A 15,868-nucleotide genomic window follows, 5' to 3' on the forward strand; every position below is an offset into this window, starting at 1 on the left:
CCCTATGGCAACCACCAGTGTGTTTTCTGTATTTAAGAGTCCATTTTTGTTTGTCTCTTTTTTCCTTTGTTTGTTCATTTGTTTTTTTCCTCAAATTCCATGTATGAGTGAAATTATATGGTATTTGTCTTCCTCTAACTTATTTCACTTAGCATTATACCCTCTAGATCCACCCCCATCATTGCAAATGGCAAGATTCCATTCTTTTTTATGGCTGTGTAATATTCGTGTGTGTGTGTGTGTGTACCACATCTTCAAACCATTCATCTATGGATAGACACTTGGGCTGCTTCCATACCTTGGCTATTGTAAATAATGCTGCAATAAACTTAGGAGTGTTTATATCTTTTTGAATTAGTATTTTCACATTATTTGGGCAAATACCAAGTAATAGAATGACTGGATCATATGGTAATTGTACTTTTAATTTTTTTTAGGAAACTTCATACTGTTTTCCAGAGTGGCTGCACCAGTTTGCATTCCCACAAACAGTGCACAAGGGTTCTCTCTTCTCCACATCCTCATCAACACTTGTATTATTTCTTGTGTTTTTGATTCTGGTCATTCTGACAGGTATAAGGTAATATCTCATTGTGGTTTTATTTTGTATTTCCCTGATGAGTGATATGAACATCTTTTCATGTGTTTATTGGCCATCTGTATGTCTTCTTTGGAAAGCATTTATTCAGGTCCTTTGCCCATTTTTTAATTGGATTATTTAGGGTTTTTGGTGTCAAGTTGCATAAGTTCTTTATATATTTTGGATATTAACCTCTTATCACATATATCATTTGTAAATACCTTCTCCCATTCAATAGGTTGCCTTTTCGTTTTGTTGATGGTTTCCTTTGCTGTGTAAAAACTTTCAATTTTGATATAGTCCCAGTAGTTTAATTTTGCCTTTTTCTTTTTTTTTTTTTAGCTAGAGCAGTCCTGAGAAAGGAGAACCAAGCATCACACTTATTGATTTCAAGCTATATTACAGAGCTATAGTAATAAAAGACAGTATGCTATTGGCATAAAAATATACACATAGACCAATGGAACAGAATAGAGGTCCCAGAAATAAACCCATGCATATGTGGTCACCTAATTTATGACAAAGGAACCAGGAATATACAATGGGGAAAGGACAGTCTCTTCAATAAATGCTGTTGGGAAAGCTGAATAGCCACATGCAAAAGAATGAAACTGGGTCACTTTTTTACACCATCTAAAAAAATCAACTCAAAATGGATTAAAGAGTTTTGTGTAGATCTGAAACTATAAAACTCCTGGAATAAAACATAAGGAAAAACCTCTGTGATATCCATCTTGGTAATGATTTTTTTTTTGGATTTGACACCAAAAGTAAAAATAAACAAGTGGGACTACATCAAAGTAAAAAGCTTCTGTACAGCAAAGGAAATCAACAACAAAATGAAAAAGCAACCAATGGCAGAAAATATTTATAAATTATAGATCTTTCAAGGGATTAGGATCCAAAATATATAAAGAATTCATACAACTCAGTAGCAAAAAAAAAATAAAATAAAATAAAAAATGGGCAGAGGGGGCACCTGGGTGGCTCAGTCAGTTGAGCAGCCAACTCTTGACTTTGTCTCCAGTCATGATCTCAGGGCTCTGGGATCGAGCCCTACATCGGACTCCATGTTCAGCAGGAGTCTCCTTCAGGATTCTCTTTCTTCCTCTGCTCCTCACCCTGCTCACTCACTCTCTCTCTCTAAAATAAATAAATAAATCTTTAAAAAAATAGGCAGAAGACCTGAATAGACATTTTTCCAAAGAAGACATAAAAATGGCCAACAGGTACATGAAAAGCTGCTCAACATCACTCATCATCAGGGAAATGCAAGCCAAAACCACAATAAGCTATCACCTAACACCTGGCAGAATGGTTATTATCAAAGAGACAACAAATAATAAGTGTTGGTGAGAATGTGGAGAAAAGGGAACCTTTATACTGTTGGTGGGAATATAAATTGGTGCAGCCACTCTGGAAGACAATATGGAAGTTCCTCAAAAAATTAAAAATAGAACTACCACATGAAAACAATGAATTCAAAAAATTATGTGCATCCCCCATGTTCATTACACCAGCATTTACAATAACCAAATTATGGAAAAAATCTTAAGTGTCCATAGGTGGATAAATGTATAGAGATGTGTGTGTGAGGGGGGGTGCGGAGCAAGATGGCGGAGGAGTAGGAGACCTGGATTTTGTCTGGTCTCAGGAATTCAGCTGGATAGGGATCAAACCATTCGGAACACCTACAAACTCAATAGGAGATCGAAGTAAAGAATAGCAACAACTCTCTGAACAGAAAAGCGACCACTTTCTGGAAGGTAGGACGTGCAGAGTAGTGAATCCAAGGTGATATTTGGGAGGAAAGACGGCGGGGGAGGGGCCTTTGTTGGCCGCTTCTGGCAAGTGATAGAGCCACGGAGCACAAAATCGGAACTTTTAGAAGTCTGCTCCGCTGAGGGACATCATGCCAGTGGCTAAGCAGGGGGTGGAACCCTCGCGGGACAGTGTGGTCTCAAGATCCTCGGGGTCACAGGAAGACTGGGGGTGCCTGAGTGTGGCAGAGCTCCCAGGTATCAGAGCAGGGAAGCCGGCTGCAGAGACGGAGCTGAGGCGCGGGCTCTCAGCTCAGGGTTGTCATAAACCGTAATCTGGGGCACAGTCGGGCCACTGCTCCTCCAGCAGGGACCCAACAAGCCGCAGGTCTGGGGAGACTCACCTTCCTCCCCTGGGAGGAGCAGCATGGGAGCGCACCGCAGGGATCTGCTGGGTTTGGAGACTCCACATGAGGTTGGGTGCCAGAGATAGAAATGCTCAGTCACAGGCCAGGTGAGCACGGAGTGCAGCCAGAGACCGGGGAGACGAGAGTGACTTACTGCTTTTCTCTGGGGGCTCACTGAGGAGAGGAGACCTGAGTTCTCGGCTCTTCCAGGGCAGAGATTGGGAGGCTGCCATTTTCACTCTCGGCCTCCACTCTTGGAAAGCTTGCAGGGAACAAAAGCTCCTGAGAGCAAACCCGAGCAGATTACTTAGCCAGGACCGGCAAGGGCGGGGTAATTCCACCTCTGGCAAAGACATTTGGGAACCACAGCAACAGGCCCCTACCCCAGAAGATCAGCGAGAACAGCCAGCCAAGACCAAGTTTACCCATCAATGAGAATGGCAGAACTCCAGCGCTAGGGGAATAGTGCACATAGAATCCAAGGCTTTTTTTACCATGATTCTGTAGTCTTTCAAAGTTAATTTTTTTTTAACTGTCTTTTCTTTCTTTTTTTTTTTTTTTGAATTTTTCTTTTTCCCTTTCTCAACCAACATCTTTTCAATCCCTTTTTTAAAAAACATTTTTATTTTTCATTTTTAGACTCATATTCTATCCCTTCATAGTAGTTACCTGTATTTTTGGCATATATATATAAGTTGTTCTCTCTTTAAAATTTTGAGATAGTTTCTTCTAACAGATCAAAATATACCCTAAATCTGTAGTGTATGTTTTTTTTTCTACTCCCCTGCCTGATCACATTTTCTTCCCCTTTTTTTAATTTTTTTTTTAAAAAATACTCTTCTTTCTTTTTTCAAACAACTTCTTACCAATTCCTTTTATAAAATTTTTTATAATTTTCATCTTTACAGTCATATTCCATTCCTTCATCATATCAACCCTTATTTTTGTACATACATAAGTTTTTCTTTCTTTAAAATTTTGGGAGGCACTTTCTTCTAACGGACGGAAATACACCCAAAATCTAGTGTGTGGCACTGATCTATGTACCAGCCTGATCATATTTGATCATAATCTTTTTTTTGTTTGTTTTGTTCTGTTTTTGTTTGTTTTTATCTTTATCTTTTTTTTCTCTCTCTCTTTCCCTTTCTTTTCCCACTGCTTCAGGTCTTTTCTGATTTGTTTAGAGTATATTTTCTGGGGACGTTGTTACCCTGTTAGCATTTTGTTCTCTCATTAATCTATTCTCCTCTGGACAAAATGACAAGACGGAAAAAATCACCTCAACAAAAAGAACAAGAGGTAGTACGGACTGCCAGGGACGTACTCAATACGGACATTAGTACGATGTCAGATCTAGAGTTCAGAATCATCACTTTAAAGATACTAGCTGGGCTTGAAAAAAGCATGGAAGTTATTAGAGAAACCCTTTCTGGAGAAATAAAAGAACTAAAATCTAACCAAATCGAAATCAAAAAGGCTATTAATGAGGTGCAATCAAATATGGGGGCACTAACTGGTAGGATGAATGAGGCAGAAGAGAGAATCAGTGATATAGAAGACCAAATGATGGAAAATAAAGAAGCTGAGAAACAGAGAGATAAACAACTACTGGATCACGAGGGCAGAATTCAAGAGATAAGAGATACCATAAGATGAAACAACGTTAGAATAATTGGGATCCCAGAAGAAGAAGAAAGAGAGGGGCAGAAGGTATACTGGAGCAAATTATAGCAGAGAACTTCCCTAATTTGGGAAAGGAAACAGGCATGAAAATCCAGGAGGCACAGAGAACCCCTCTCAAAATCAATAAAAATAGGTCAACACCCCGACATCTAATAGTAAAACTTATGAGTCTCAGAGACAAAGAGAAAATCATGAAAGCAGCTCGGGAGAAGCGATCTGTAACCTACAATGGTAGAAACCTTAGATTGGCAACAGACCTATCCACAGAGACCTGGCAGGCCAGAAAGGACTGGCAGGATATATTCAGAGCACTAAATGAGAAAAATATGCAGCCAAGAATACTATATCCATCTAGGCTGTCATTGAAAATTGAAGGAGAGATAAAAAGCTTCCAGGACAAACAAAAACTAAAGGAATTTGCAAACACGAAACCAGCCCTACAAAAAATCTTGAAAGGGGTCCTCTAAGCAAAGAGAGAGCCTAAAAGTAACATAGACCAGAAAGGAACACAGACAATATACAGGAACAGTCACCTTACAGGCAATACAATGGCACTAAATTCCTATCTTTCAATAGTTACCCTGAATGTAAATGGGCTAAATGCCCCAATCAAAAGACACAGGCTATCAGTTTGGATAAAAAAACAAGACCCATTGATATGCTGTCTGAAGAGACTCATTTTAGACCCAAAGATACCCCCAGATTGAAAGTGAGGGGGTGGAAAACCATTTACCATGCTAATGGACACCAAAAGAAAGCTGGGGTGGCAATCCTTATATCAGACAAATTAGATTTTAAACCAAAGACTGTAATAAGAGATGAGGAAGGACACTATATCCTACTTAAACGATTCCAACAAGAAGATCTAGCAATTGTAAATATCTATGTCCCTAACATGGGAGCAGCCAATTATATAAGGCAATTAATAACAAAAGCAAAGAAACACATCGACAACAATATAATAATAGTGGGGAACTTTAACACCCCCTCACTGAAATGGACAGATCATCTAAGCAAAAGATCAACAAGGAAATAGACTTCAAATGACACACTGGACCAAATGGACTTCACAGACATATTCAGAACATTCCATCCCAAAGCAATGGAATACACATTCTTCTCTAGTGCCCATGGAATATTCCCCAGAATCAATCACATCCTAGGTCACAAATCAGGTCTCAACTGGTACCAAAATTGGGATCATTCCCTGCCTATTTTCAGACCACAATGCTTTGAAACTAGAACTCAATCACAAGAGGAAAGTCGGAAAGAACTCAAATACATGGAGGCTAAAGAGAATCCTACTAAATGAATGGATCAACCAGGAAATTAAAGAAGAATTTAAAAAATTCATGGAAACCAATGAAAATGAAAATACAACTGTTCAATATCTTTGGGATGCAGCAAAGGCAGTCCTAAGAGGAAAGTATATAAATACAAGCCTTTCTCAAGAAACAAGAAAGGTCTCAAGTACACAACCTAACCCTACACCTAAAGGAGTTGGAGAAAGAACAGCAAATAAAGCCTAAACCCAGCAGGAGAAGAGAAATAATAAAGATCAGAGCAGCAATCAATGAAATAGAAACCAAAAGAACAGTAGAACAGATCAACAAAACTAGGAGCTGGTTCTTTGAAAGAATTAACAAGATTGATCAACCCCTGGCCAGACTTATCAAAAAGAAAAGAGAAATGACCCAAATCAACAAAATCACAAACAAAAGAGGAGAGATCACAACCAACACCAAAGAAATACAAACAATTATAAGAACATATTATGAGCCACTCTATGCCAGCAAATTAGATAACCTGGAAGACAGGGATGCATTCCTAGAGATGTATCAACTACCAAAACTGAACCAGGAAGAAATAGAAAACCTGAACAGACCTATAACCACTAAGGAAATTGAAGCAGTCATCAAAAATCTCCCAACAAATAAAAGCCCAGGGCCAGATGGCTTCCCAGGGGAATTCTACCAAACATTTCAAGAAGAATGAATACCTATTCTTCTGAAACTGTTCCAAAAAATAGAAATGGAAGGAAAACTTCCAAACTCATTTTATGAGGCCACCATTACCTTGATCCTCAAACCAGACAAAGACCCCATCAAAAAGGAGAATTACAGAACAATATCCCTGATGGACATGGATGCTAAAATTCTCACCAAAATACTAGCCAATAGGATCCAACAGTACATTAAAAGGATTATTCACCACGACTAAGTGGGATTTATCCCTGGGCTGCAAGTTGGTTCAACATCCGCAAATCAATCAACGTGATACAATACATTAACAATAGAAAGAACAAGAATCATATGATCCTTTCAATTGATGCAGAAAAAGCATTTGACAAAGTACAGCATCCTTTCTTGATCAAAACTCTTCAGAGTATAGGGATAAAGGGAACATACCTCAATATCATAAAAGCCATCTATGAAAAACCTACAGCGAATATCATTCTCAATAGGGAAAAACTGAGAGCTTTCCCCCTAAATCAGGAACGCGGCAGGGATGTCCAGTATCACCACTTCTGTTCAACATAGTATTAGAAGTCCTAGCCACAGCAATCAGACAACAAAAAGAAATCAAATGCATCCAAATCGGCAAAGAAGAAGTCAAACTCTCACTCTTTGCAGATGATACGATACTTTATGTGGAAAAACCCAAAGACTCCACCCCAAAACTGCTAGAACTCATACAGGAATTCAGTCAAGTGGCAGGATATAAAATCAATGCACAGAAATGAGTGGCATTCCTATACACCAACAACAAGACATAAGAATGAGAAATTAAGGAGTCGATCCGATTTACAATTGCACCCAAAACCGTATGGTGCCTAGGAATAAATCTAACCAAAGAGGCAAAGGATCTGTACTCAGAAAACTATAAAATACTCATGAAAGAAATTGAGGACGACACAAAGAAATGGAAAAACGTTCCATGCTCATGGATTGATAGAACAAATATTGTGAAGATGGCAATGCTACCTAGAGCAATCTACACATTCAATGCAATCCCCATCAAAATACCATCCACTTTTTTCAAAGAAATGGAACAAATCATCCTAAAATTTGTATGGAACCAGAAAAGACCCCGAATAGCCAGAGGAATGTTGAAAAAGAAAAGCAAAGCCGGCGGCATCACAATTCCAGACTTCCAGCTCTATTACAAAGCTGTCATCATCAAGACAGCATGGTACTGGCACAAAAACAGACACATAGATCAGTGGAACAGAATAGAGAGCCCAGAAATGGACCCTCAACTCTATGGCCAACTCATCTTTGACAAAGCAGGAACGAATGTCCAATGGAAAAAAGACAATCTCTTCAACAGATGGTGTTGGGAAAATTGGACAGCCACATGCAGAAGAATGAAACTGGACCATTTCCTTACACCACACACAAAAATAGACTCCAAATGGTTGAAAGACCTCAATGTGAGATGGGAGTCCATCAAAATCCTAAAGGAGAACACAGGCAGCAACCTCTTCGACCTCGGCCGCAGGAACTTCTTCCTAGAAATATCACCAAAGGCAAGGGAAGCAAGGGCAAAAATGAACTATTGGGACTTCATCAAGATAAAAACCTTTTGCAAAGCAAAGGAAACAGTCAACAAAACCAAAAGACAACCGACAGAATGGGAGAAGATATTTGCAAATGACAGATCAGATAAAGGGCTAGTATCCAAAATCTATAAAGAACTTATCAAACTCAACACCCAAAGAACAAAGAATCCAATCAAGAAATGGGCAGAAGACATGAACAGACATTTTTCCAAAGAAGACATCCAAATGGCCAACAGACACATGAAAAAGTGCTCAGTATTGCTCGGCATCAGGGAAATCCAAATCAAAACCTCCGTGAGATACCACCTCACACCATTCAGAATGGCTAAAATTAACAAGTCAGGAAACAGCAGATGTTGGCGGGGATGCAGAGAAAGGGGAACCCTCCTACACTGTTGGTGGGAATGGAAGCTGGTGCAGCCACTCTGGAAAACAGTATGGAGGTTCCTCAGAAAGTTGAAAATAGAGCTACCATATGATCCAGCAATTGCACTACTGGGTATTTACCCCAAAGATACAAATGTAGGAATCTGAAGGGGTACGTGCACCCTGATGTTTATAGCAGCAATGTCCACAATAGCCAAACTGTGGAAAGAGCCAAGATGTCCATCGACAGATGAATGGATAAAGAAGAAGTGGTATATATATATACAATGGAATATTATGCAGCCATCAAAAGGAATTAGATCTTGCCATTTGCAACAATGTGGATGGAACTGGAGGGTATTATGCTGAGCGAAATAAGTCAAACAGAGAAAGACATGTATCATATGACCTCACTGATATGAGGAATTCTTAATCTCAGAAAACAAACTGAGGTTTGCTGGAGTGGGGCGTGGGGTGGGAGGGATGGGGTGACTTCGTGATAGACACTGGGGAGGGTATATGCTCTGGTAAGGGCTGTGAATTGTGCAAGACTATTGAATCTCAGATCTGTACCTCTGAAACAAATAATGCAATATATGTTAAAAAAAAAAAAAGAAGAACATATCAGGAGGGGAAGAATGAAGGGGGGGGCATCGGAGGGGGTGACGAACCATGAGAGACAATGGACTCTGAAAAACAAACTGAGGGTTCTAGAGGGGAGGGGGGTGGGAGGATGGGTTAGCCTAGTGATGGGTATTAAGGAGGGTGTGTTCTGCATGGAGCACTGGGTGTTATGCACAAACAATGAATCATGGAACACTACATCTAAAACTAATGATGTAATGTATGGTGATTAACATAACAATAAAAAATTTTTTAAAAAAGTGTGTGTGTGTGTGTGTGTGTGTGAAAAGATACACAATGAAATACTATGCAGCTATAGAAAGGAAAGAAATCTTGCTATTTGTGACAATATGGATTGATTACCTTGAGTTCATTATTCCAAGTAAAGTAAGTTAGACAAAGACAAATACTGCATGATCTCACTTATATATGCAGTTTTATTTCATTTAAGATTTATTTTTTTATTAGAGAGGGAGAGAGAGAGAGAGGAGGGGAGGAGCAGAGGGAGAGAGAGTCTCAAGCCGACTCCCGCTGAGCACAGAGTCTGATGTGGGGCTAGATCTCATGACACTGAGATTGTGACCTGAGCTTAAACCAAGAGACTGACAATCAACTGAGCCACCCAGGAGCCCCAGGAATACTGTTTTAGATGATCATAATTTAAATAATACACATGCCTATCAGATTATCTTATACTGAATTTCTTTAAAGCATGTTGTATTTTTAAGGATATATTTAGAATACTGTATTCCTTGCCCTTCTTTTCCACAAATGGTCCATTTGACAATTTCAGTCTGTAATGTATTTAGAATAACAACACTTCACTTATTGTAAGGTTGTGTCATCATGACTTAAAACTTGTAGATCATGGTTCAAAAATAAATGATTGAAAAGAGGCTAAAAACAGCCAGAGTAATTCTTTTAGCTTTAATATTTGTGGAATTTATTATTCAAGACTGAATTTGAAGTTCAGTACTATGTAATTATTTGGCATTTCCCTGAAACACAAAATCTAAGCAAGATTAATATTTGAGGGGGGCACAGAGCCAGAGGATAAGTCTAGGCACAGTCCAATCCACAACTCGGTGTTACATTTTTTTTTTAATTGATATATATGGAATGATTTATAATATACCTTACCCCATTAGAGAAGCTAAGTCCTTCGCAAAGTGGTAACAAAACATACAATTAAAGTGGCATTAGAATCTATTCCTTAAGAACATCAAGAATCTGTTATAGTTTCCATTGGAAAAAATAAGTTGTTATAGTGGACATTAAAGATTTTGCTCTCAATTATATAGAAAATTCACACTCGCTGTTGAACTTATTATCAGAGAATGGAAGACTATCGATAAACTGTACTATAGTCATTTCTGGCAATCTCTATCTTTATTTTTTTAATTTCACTGAGTATATTTCAGGACCAATGACAAATTAGAATTATGGGTTAGAGGAGTCATCTGACACTAAAATTATGGGTACACAAGTGTACGTACACATATATGGACATATACAAGCATACACATAAATAAAAGAAATCCATAGTAAATATTCTGAAACCGTTTTGCAACTAAAACTGAATGGATTCTCTCCTTCCTAATAGTGTATTATAGATGTCTGTCCAAACTACAAGAAATCTGGTGTCCAGATGCATGTTTCCTATTGTTAGATATAAAACCTCCCCTTAACAGCTGGTGACCGCAAATGAGTTGAGGAAGCAGATGATGGCAATAACTTAACTCAGTTCAGAAATCCTCAAAGCAGCCAGCTACTCTAACTGTTCCTATCAGACCCCATTACCCACTGGGCTTCTAAACATGACAGAAAAGCGTCTTTCAAGAAGTTTCATTTTTACTGAGTTCCAGCTAAAAGCCATGCGAGCATCCAGTACTCCTCATAGGGATATCACTCTAGCTGCCAGACACCTCGGTTGGAATTTAGGGTGGAAAGGAGACCTACCCCCTTCCCCTAATTCTCCAGGCTGGCCTTTGACAATAGCACTTGCTTTTATCACACAAAGTAGACTTTGATTCGATTTTCCCCGAACTGCTTCAGTTTTGGGAGGGTAAGCAATAGTCTGTATGTGTGGGTGTGTGCCTCTCACTGTGTACTGGGAATGGGGGATCTGGGCACTGTGGGGCCGCCTGCTCACTTTCTTCCTGATCCAGTTTCAGAAGGAAGTGTGTTGTAGGAAGCCAAGCATGGAGCGGGGCTCTAGGCTGGAAGCTTGATGTCCAGCAGACTGCCCTTGAGACGTTTGCTTCTGCAACCACCGCCCTCTATAAAGGAGAGAGGATTATATCATCCATACAATGAGGATACTGGACCCGAGAGCACCTCGGCTCAGACAGGTAATGCATTACCCCACAATAAGCGCTCCATTCTCCTAACATCGAGTCCCACTGAGCGCAGGCACCTTGATATACTTCCTGTGAAGGGCCCCAGCCTGGGTCACGTGCTCCTTGGATCCTCGGGAATTTCATTCAGCTCGTTGGCCTCTGAACTTGGTGCTGGAGACACAGTGGATGAATAGACAGAGCAAGAAAAAGTCCACCTGTCACTTTCTTTGCCGTGCTACATCCTCAACAAAGTAAACTAAACTGTCTCAAATACCCAAGCTTTCACCATAAGAAAACATGAAAATATATAAAGAGACGTAGAGACATAATAGCGATCATCTGAAAATAATTATAAAACAGGGGAGAGAGTATATTCATCTACCTACTTGAAAGCCTGTCTCACTCTAGGTGCCCAGGAAGGTAATTTGCACCATAGAAGGTGCTCAATAAATGCTTGTTGGCTTGATTTTTTTATTTAATTAGTTGATGATGGCACCTGTGTAATGAAGCAAGTTAAGGAAGCGACACTACCCCCAGGAAGATTATATAATCCATATGTGGAGAACTCTTTATTCTGGACCATATCAAGTGATCATATTCCATCTTGTCTTTTGTAGACTCTCTGTCCCCTTGTCTTGTATCTTCTTGTATACAACACGGCCCAGAGGACAGAAGTTTTGAAAATACAAGAATTACGTTAACTGTGAAATAGCTACCAAGTTCCTTGTGTAGCTTTGATGTCACCAAAAAAAAAAAAAAAATCATTCTTCCAGCCTACTAAGAGCTAGAAACCACAATGCACAGAAGTAGAACAAGTACGGAAATGCCTACAGGGATAACAGAATGCGGCAATGTGGGAAGTATTTTCCAAACAACGAGTAAGCTGCTACCTTCAGCAGAGAACTCTTGGAACAGTCAAGTATAAGAATAAACACACAAAGCTTTTTAATGGATTAAATAGATAGTATAGTAAAGTAAATCTGAATGGAGATGTTTAGTCAGTACAGGCCTGACTCTTGAGTTGAACCCTGAACAAAGATTTCTTGCTGAGCACTGAATGTATTAAGAATTGAAAACAGGGGCGCCTGGGTAGCTCAGTCGTTTGGACTCTGCCTTTGGCTCAGGTCATGATCCCAGGGTCCTGGGATCGAGCCCTGCATGGGGTTCCCTGCTCGGCGGGGAGCCTGCTTCTCCCTTCCCCCACCGCCCCTGCTTGTGTTCCCTCTCTCACTGTCTCTCTGTCAAGTAAATAAATAAAATCTTTAAAAAAAAAAAAGAATTGAAAACAGGGGAAACAACAACAGCAAACTCACATAAGCATTTTTTTAATTCTAAAGAGTGAGAATTGATCTTTACAATAATTGCACAGATGAGTGCAAAATCCCAAAGAGCCTCGAGAAATTTATTATTTTTTTTAAAGATTTTATTTACTTATTTGAGAGAGAGAATGAAAGAGAGAGAGCACAAGAGCGGGGAGGGTCAGAGGGAGAAGCAGACTCCCTGCTGAGCAGGGAGCCTGATGCAGGACTCGATCCTGGGACTCCAGGATCATGACCTGAGCTGAAGGCAGTCGCTTAACCAACTGAGCCACCCAGGCGCCCCTGCCTTGAGAAATTTAAAAAGTGGAATAAACTAGATTTAGGTTCATTTCTGAGCGAAATATATTTTGTTGAATGCCAGTATTTTGATGACCGTCAAGCCATGGGGAATGTTTAATGCGGCAAGCTTGTGTCCAGCTTGTGTTAGCTACCTTTTCTGCACAAGACAACGTACTTTGTGATTTGGGGAAAAAGGTAAGACGCTTTTTCAACTTGCTTATAATTTATTAGTGGGGCTAGGTAAACATACAACTATTTTATATAATTGTGTGGTAGTAATAATTTGAAATATTCTGACTTTTAAATAAGATTGGAAGTTTGGATATTGATAAATCTCATTTTTGAGTCATAAAAGAACTTTCCATGATCTGCTTAAACAGAGATTTAATTAGGTCTCAAAGAAATCAAAAGTAATCGTTACTAACTTCCTACTGCTTTCAGAATTAAATATAGATTTTCCCACTTGTTTCTAAAAGCGTTTTTTTGTCATGACCCAAGCTTTGTACCATTGTCTCCCAAGACTCTTGTGTAAATGCCCAATAAAATAGAATTTAGATTTGTATTCCCTGACCACAGTCTATGCTTTCCTGACAATGCCTTTGCCTGTGCCCTAGGATATCACTCACACTCCTAAAAATTCTCTCTTTTTAGGTGTAAGTCAATGTTTACCACTCTCCTGAATGTTATTCTAACACCTTTGTTTCTGTTTCAGAATTGTAATGATACTTTGCTTGAATCTCTCGCTCAAAGTACCAATTATGCAGGTTGAAAACACTTGGCCAATAGAAAGCTCTCTGTAAATAGTGGTTTTTCTTCTCCATTTCTTGACTCTTCAAATATCTGATAAGTAACCACATATATCAAACAGCTTGGTGCTAGTTGAACCTCAAGAGACTCAGGATCCAGTGACAGAGAGAAATAAGTAATGTTTGTAATTTTCTGCAGTACAGAAAGTTATTAGACCATTAAAATGTTCTTAGTTCATATATTTTGAAGGTATCCTTTATGGTATTTATAAATTCCATTGTTGCCCAAATAATTTGTCTAACAGGCCAAACTCATCTTTATATGTATGCCCACCCCACCTCATAACTTTTTTTTTGCATTTCTAATAATATAAATTGGTATTGCAGAATCACTAATGACAAATGCATAAATTAGAATTTATGAAAACTCATGTTACTACTATATATGTTCAAAATTAAATTCAAAGTATGGAAACGTCATGCAATTTATATTACTAAAAATACAGTTATCACCTTTGGCTCAGATTTAAGTGAACAAAGAAGAAATCACTTTTATAGAGGTGGTTATAAGATTAATAAGGGCAGGATATGTCTCTATGATGTTGTTCAGCATTGAATTTGTAGAGACAAGTACAATCCCCCGTAATTTTTTGAGAGGACAGATGGATGAATGAATGGATGGATGAACAAAAAATGTGTAAGAGTTGAGTTTCCAAAACAAGTATGTTCGTCTGACTTTTTGATTTGTTTGTGCGTCCGTAGGATTCTTCAGATAATCAGGTATAAGATACACATTATGTCACAATTAACTGACACTCAACCAATATGGGTCACTGAGTTAGTTTTCTCTTGCTGCCTAACAAATTATCACAACATTGGTGGTAAAGGGGCGCCTGGGTGGCTCAGTCAGTTGAGTGACCAACTCTTAGATTTTGGCTCAGGTCATGATCTCGGGGTCCTGGGATCAAGCCCTGCAGTGTGGGGCACAGGCTCTGTGCTCAGTGGGGACAAGTCTGCTTGTCCCTCTGCCCCGGGCTCAGTGGGGACAATTCTGCTTGTCCCTCTGCCCCTCCCCCTGCTCGTGCTCACACGCACTCTCTCTCACTCTCTCTCTCAAATAAATAAATCAATCTTAAAAAATAATAAAGGAGCTAGTTAAGTGCTTATAGAAAAGGAAAGTAAAAATCAGAGACTTTCTTATTTGGTCTCAAAAATTGCTTCCATACAACCTCATATAACTAATGAAGTCTAGCTCTACCCTCCAAAGGCACAAAGAGGAAAATTCCTCCTTAATTTGAAGATACTCATGTTCTAGCCCTGCGTCTAGCTTCCTGGCTATGCATGTTGAGTTTTTTTTTTTTTAACCTTCGAGCTGTTTTGAGACATTAAGCCCGTTCCCTATTTTAGTTCCGTTTCCTCTGTTGGTGTAAGAATGGAAACTAGAAATGAGCGTCACACTCAAGCAATAGATTTGATAGTGCAAACTGAGAAAGAGTCCCCTTTCCTTGTTTACAATGCAGTATTTCCATTAAAGATGGCCAGAGTGGCAGAAAGGTTTTCTGTTTCAGCATGACTGATACTGCGCTTGTCCACGCTGAATCTTTATTTTCCTTTCACAGGAGCTGCTGTACATGAAATATTTCAATCTAGTCGCATTATACGTGTTGTATTTATACTTGTGTACTTCGTCTCGTCTCCAATAGCCATTTCCACAGGGTAACTTCTCCTAATGATGTTTATTAAAGTTCAGATAAAAACAACATCAAGGAAAAAAAAAGAATTAACTGTATGTGATTCTACATAATGATCATATTCGAGAACAGATTGATAGAAATGATGAAATATGTGGGTGCTTTGATCCAAAGCTCAACCACTTCAGATGTGTGATTTGTTTAAAAGACAACACTGCTGTCATCTGCAACAAAAAATACAAAGCTATTGGGTATTTATAGCATTATCTTATGTGGAAGACTATTACTATGGAAACAGATCTAAAATTATTCCAATAATGTAATGTTTACTTTTAATCAGCTCAAGGAAGCTCTCATGGCCAATTGACTTAGAAACAAACTGATAGAGAGTCTTCCAGTCCAGAATCATTTACCAGGCTTCATAATTAAGATAAATGTAGCTCTCATTTGTGATAGCACTGGACACCTAAGACTTAAATTTAACTTAAAATTTCCCTGTATTTCAAAAGCAG

The 15,868-nt window shown here is 39.0% G+C and overlaps 1 protein-coding gene across 1 annotated transcript in view; it reads left to right on the forward strand.

The window, feature by feature from the left end:
* Window positions 1-1,055, forward strand: part of ZWINT (ZW10 interacting kinetochore protein) — a 60,063-nt gene extending 59,008 nt beyond the window's left edge. Inside the window, exon 9 of the mRNA XM_064594533.1 lies at window positions 923-1,055. The gene's annotated coding sequence lies outside the window, so the exon portion shown is untranslated. The remainder of the gene's footprint in view (window positions 1-922) is intronic.
* The last annotated feature ends 14,813 nt before the right edge of the window (window positions 1,056-15,868 follow it).

The sequence above is a fragment of the Mirounga angustirostris genome, unplaced genomic scaffold, assembly GCF_029215605.1.
Source record: "Mirounga angustirostris isolate CCGP_5_RB_7025 unplaced genomic scaffold, mMirAng1.0.hap1 SCAF_6, whole genome shotgun sequence".
Classification (NCBI taxonomy): Eukaryota; Metazoa; Chordata; class Mammalia; order Carnivora; family Phocidae; genus Mirounga; species Mirounga angustirostris.